This window comes from Bactrocera neohumeralis, chromosome 3, assembly GCF_024586455.1.
Source record: "Bactrocera neohumeralis isolate Rockhampton chromosome 3, APGP_CSIRO_Bneo_wtdbg2-racon-allhic-juicebox.fasta_v2, whole genome shotgun sequence".
NCBI classification, from domain to species: domain Eukaryota; kingdom Metazoa; phylum Arthropoda; class Insecta; order Diptera; family Tephritidae; genus Bactrocera; species Bactrocera neohumeralis.
Genome location: NC_065920.1, coordinates 42,482,335 through 42,488,028, shown reverse-complemented (window position 1 = coordinate 42,488,028; position 5,694 = coordinate 42,482,335). Strand labels below are relative to the sequence as shown.

Below are 5,694 nucleotides of genomic sequence, written 5' to 3'. Positions count from 1 at the left end.
CAATAAACCCCTCCACCAACATTCCCCAATCTGGCTCCTCTACAGCAGAATAAGGCAGTGGATGCCTTTTTTGTTCTTTCTTCGCTATTCGGCTTCTATTACAGTTTCCTATCCAGATGAGCCATAGATATTTTTATTGTATGAGCCGGTTGCAGACGGATGTCTCCCATTTGCGGCAGTGGTGCCGGGATCTTATATATTATAGTTAAAAATAAAAACCATTTCGGTTTTACTTGGGTTGATGGCGAGATCACTTCCGACCGCCCAATTTGCTACGACGCTGAGATACCCCTGCGTTAACTCGTATACGTTACTCAGGAACATTCCTTTGACCATAGATCCTACATCGTCTGCATAGGCAATCACCCGGCAGCCACAATTTTCAAGTCGTTAACGACCAGGAGCCATAGTAGAGGAGAGAGAACTCCACCTAGTGGGGTTCCCCTACTCACATTTCGTTGAGCACATGCGTTGCCCCATTCTGTTTCAATCACTCTGTCGCACAGAAGACTGAGAATGAGGTGTCTGAGGCTTGATTCAAACCCAAGACCATCCACAGCAGTACCGGCTGCTTACGGTAGGACATTATGGAAAGCTTCCTCAATATCAAGGAAGGTCTAAACAGCAAAATCTTTAACCATAATGGTCTCCCAAGCCATGACACGATAGTATGCAAGGGAGAGTTTTTAGTAAAAGGGAGGAGAGGCTGATTCGCATAGATAGGTGCCAACCAGCTGCATGACCCCTTAACAATCTGTTGCAGCTGCACTGATATGATGCCATCCGGTCCCAGTCGTCACTGCAGGACGCTCTGATTTTTGAGAGTTCTATAGTCCACCATAGAGGTTTGTATTCCTAGGATTTTAAAAGACTTTCTATCCGGATATTCTCCGACTAGACTGAACCCAATATATGTACCTTTGATCAGAAAAGGAATGAGATCAGTGGGGCAATTCCGTTCGTTTTCTCGATCAAACACGACTTAAAAGAAGAGATATTCCTGCGTATTAAAAAGCGACGTATCACCAAAACAGCGCAATCACTTGACTGAGCCTGTCTAGTTTTTAAATAGATTTAAGATTTTATAACTTATTGTTAGGCTTGAAGAAAAAGCAAATCCAATAAATAAAATAATTTGATAAAAAAAATTTCTAAATTAATTTTTTTTCTAAACACATTTCATTTGAAAAACAAAACTACGAACATACCCTTCTCAAAGAAAAAGTTTTATGCTATAGTGATTTGATCTGAACAAATTCTCACTTCGTCCGTCTATCCGTATATGTATATGCGAAATAGTCATTCAGTGTTTGAGGTATTGATCTGCATTTTTGCACCCGGCCTTCTCCTACCAAGAAGCTGCTTATTTGTCGGAACGGACGATATCGGGTCACTATAGCACATAGCTGTCATACAATTTGAACGATCGCAATCTACTGCTAGTATGTCAAACTTTTTTATTTGAGGAGATACCTTTTCTAAATTTGGTAAAAGTTACTGTCTTCTAGGGCAACTTTTTTGTGAATGGTATTCTAGCTTCCTTGCAACCGAAGTTAGCGTTTATTGTTGTTTTATGTTATAAAATACACTATTTTGTTCGATAAATGTGCTTCAGCCTGATTGTTTTCCGAAGCATGCTTGTCAGTAGAGAGTAACGTTTGTGCACAATTATTCTAAAAATAATTAACAAAAACAATTTCATATAATAATTAATCTCTCCGCATATTGCCAGCTGATAATACGCTCTCTGACGCTCATTGTTCACATACTGTCCAGCAATACCAAATCAAAGCAACAACTGAGTTGGCATGAATGTATCTGTTGCTTTTGCTATATTCTTTTACAAATATTATTTTGATTTTAATTTTGTTTTTACTTTTGTTCAAGCGTATTTCCCGCAGTTCGTGCCAAACTCTCTAGCGCAGCGTCATTTCATGCGTATGGGGCTAATAGATTTTTGTTTAACAACAAGCGGCTATTCACTCATTACACCTTTTGGTGCGCTTACTCATCATATTATTTGAACCATACGCTTGGCGGTGAAGCTATTTACTACCTTTTGATGTTATTGTGTGCTCATGGGGGTGTAGCTCAGTGGTAGAGCGCTCGCTTCGCATGTGAGAAGTCCCGGGTTCAAACCCCGGCACCTCCATTTGTACTAGTGTGGAATGGGATTAGTATTTCTCTACTCCCATTCCACCCGTGCGATAACATTTATGCGCACACTAAGGTAAAATATAGTATTTTGAGCAGCCGTTTAAGTGGAATTGTTTTAAAAAGTTTTTGCTTAGAAAGTATTTTGTATAATCGTGAATAATGAAAAAAGATAATGAGCACATACTCGTAAATTAATTCGGAGTGAACTATTTGGAGAATATGCTACTGTGATCAAATTGAAAGGTGAATTTTTAATTTATCGCTTGTTTTTCAAATCGGTAAATATTTTTTCTGAAAGTTGGTAGTACAGTTAGTGACATCTATGCTAAATTTCACGTCAAAATATTCATTAGTATTTGAGCTACGCGTCGTTTTGTGAGTTTCTAAAAGTGAATACTTCGATTTTTACTATGTATGAATTTATTGAGCAATTCTTTGTGCGATAATGCCCCTTCTCATACTGCATTGGTTATTCGTGATCATTTCGGCACATTTTCAATTAACATCGTGCCGCAACCACCGCATTCGCCTGATTTACCTTCGGGTAACTTTTGGCTATCCAGCACATTCACATGACCCTTTCCGAGGAAACCGCTCTGACTCAATTGAGCATATAAAAGCTGAATTTAAGAAGGCCATCACGACGAAGGATTTTTCCAAGTGCTATGATGACTGGAAAATTCGTTGGCAGTATAGTTTTGCTTACAGTCATCTCAAGGCTGTTTCTTGGTAATTTTGTGTTGCTTAAAATCTCGCCATTTTATGTTCCAAGCTTACTTGTCTCATCCTATATTCCAATAGTGTCAACCTTTCTAACGTAACATATCAGATCATATGTACTTTTGCATCTTACTTGGATTATAAGCAACTGCTTATTTTATGGTACATTTTTTGTTACTTCTCTTCTCTCTATTTTGGCACATGTTTTCTTTTTTGAGCACAAAATGTGGATAAGCTTTGGCCAAAACTGGCAATTACTTTTATGACCTTAGAATTGTGTATGTAGGTATTTACATGTGTAAGCCCTATTTGCACCGTTAACATGCGCATATGGCTAAAATATCACGGGGGTGTAGCTCAGTGGTAGAGCGCTCGCTTCGCATGTGAGAAGTCCCGGGTTCAAACCCCGGCACCTCCAGTATAACCGAGATAATTTTTTTACGATGACCAGAAGGGTTTTAAGTCCTCTGATGAATTATACCTTCTAAGCACTGGAAAAGCTTTCCACTTTAGAATTCTAATATTATAATGTTAAAAATCATCAAAATTCATTATTAAGAGCAGTTTTCTCAATATCTGGTTAGCAATCATTTGTCAGTTAAGTTCTGGTTGACCATTAACCACACTACTCTTTCGGCAAAGAACTTTTTTGAAACCATAACTTAACTGGCTACTAATCAGACATTGAGAAAACGGCCCTAAAGAAGTTAAGTACATAAGTCCCATGACTTCTGACTTAATCACATTGACTTGACAATAATATTTTACAAATTTTAATATACACAAATTTTTTGCGTTTCTGCAAATCTGAAACATTTGTTTTAGCTAAAATAGTACTATTATGTTTTATTATATATGTATATACATAAATATCATGTAAACACTCTTAGAGCTATACATTGCACTGTTTGGAACCGCTCAAAAAAGGCTTAATACAAATAATAATTTATGGCTGCCACACAAGTTAGTGTAACCAAATTTTATGGATTGAATTTGGTTTTGCCATCCATTTGTTACTACTGACGAAAAGTGGGTCACTTACGACAATGTCAAGAGAAAACATGGGTGATAATAGTGGCCAATCCAAGATTGGCGGTCAGTTCTGCCATTCGGACTCGTGTTGATCACAATTGACAGAGATTTTGCGGATGTTTCGGGATGGGATGTTCTTATGCATCCACCTTATAGTCCGCTATAAATTAGCTTTGAACATTTCTGACCTTAATAAGTGAAAAAAAGGTATTTTATCTATAAATTTTTAAGTTAAGTTCTAAAAATATAATTTTTGCCCTTACTATAGTTAACAAAATGTCCAAAATTTCAAAGATTAATAAAAGGCAAGCCATTTCTTTGAAAGAAAAATTAAAAATTTTGGACTGTCTGGCAAGAGGTGAAGGTTCAACGTCTGTGGGCAAGGATTTTGGCTTAAACGAAGCTACTATCAGGACCATTAAGAAAAATGAGAATGAAATGCGGAAATTTGTCATCAGTCCATCAAAACATAGTTCCAAAAGATCGTCATATATTAGAGATGAAGTGTTAGTAAAAATGGAAAAACGTGTAGTGTTTTGGATTGAGGATTTATTGCAAAAGAGTATACCTGTAGATGGAAATATTATAAAGCAAAAGTCACTACGAATTTACAAGCAACTGCAGATATCTGAGCCATCAACAAGTCGCTAAGATAAGAGAAAGGAATTTTCTGCTAGTGATGGATGGCTAACAAGATTTCTTAAAAGAAACGCATTTGATAATTTAAAAATTAAAGGAGAAATCGCATCAGCAGCTGAAAAGGCAGCTAAAACCTTTCCTGCAGAACTAGCCAAAATAACTGAAGATGGGGGCTATGTCCCCGATCAAATTTTCAATGCCGATGAAACGGGTTAGTGGGTTTAAAGTTGCTAAAGATCGGGTAACATTTTTAATTTGTAGCAACGCTTCTGGTGACAAAATTGTAAAGTCTCTTCTAATTAACCGATCATTAAGGCTACGTGCTTTGGGAGAAAAAAACATGCAAGAGTTGCCGGTTCATTGGAGGGCAAATAAAAAGGCCTGGTTGACAGCAGGTTTATGTATTTACGGAATGGTTTGAAGAATGCTTTGTTCCTCTGAAGTTAAAATATATATGGAACAGCAATATCTTGATTTAAAAGTGCTTTTGCTTATAGATAATGCGCCAAGTCATCCCGTTTTAGAGCATCCAAATGTTCAAGTAAAATTTTTGCCACCTAATACCACTTCCTTGATTCAACCATTAGATCCGGATATAATTGCTACGTTTAAGCTTTATTATATTCAACAAGCATTCCAACATATTTTAGATGTAGTAGAGAAATACAACCTCACGATCGTTGATGAATGGAAAAAATATTATATTTTGGATTGCATTACATCTGCTTCAATGGCCAAAGAAAAGTTAGGGGTATCAACATTAAATTCCTGCTGGAAAGCACTTTGGCCAGAATGGGTCAAGAGTGATACCTCAGTGCCCCAAGCATCGATGAAGACTTCTGAAATAAAAGCCTTGGCACACGAAATCGGAGGAGAAGGATTTGAGGACTAACAAATTGAAGCTGTCGACGAATTAATGGTAGATAAACCTCTAGATGATGATTGTGCGATAGAATTAATAACAGATGACGGCAAAACGACGGCTTTTAATAGCAATAACGACGAGGAGACCGATATATGTCAACTAACTGCTAGTTTAATTGATGACGGTCTAACATTTGGTAAAAGTATGATGAATAATTTCTTAAAAAATGATCCTAATATGGAACGTCGCCTGAAATTCGAGCGAGATGTTATAAAGAGTTG

General features: G+C 37.1%; 2 non-coding genes across 2 annotated transcripts; both read left to right on the top strand.

Annotated features, from left to right (window-relative positions):
- The first annotated feature begins 2,080 nt into the window (after positions 1 to 2,080).
- Trnaa-cgc (transfer RNA alanine (anticodon CGC)) lies at positions 2,081 to 2,152 on the top strand. The gene has a single exon. It is a non-coding gene; the product is annotated as a tRNA-Ala (tRNA).
- Positions 2,153 to 3,223: 1,071 nt separating this feature from the next.
- Positions 3,224 to 3,295, top strand: Trnaa-cgc (transfer RNA alanine (anticodon CGC)). The gene has a single exon. It is a non-coding gene; the product is annotated as a tRNA-Ala (tRNA).
- The last annotated feature ends 2,399 nt before the right edge of the window (positions 3,296 to 5,694 follow it).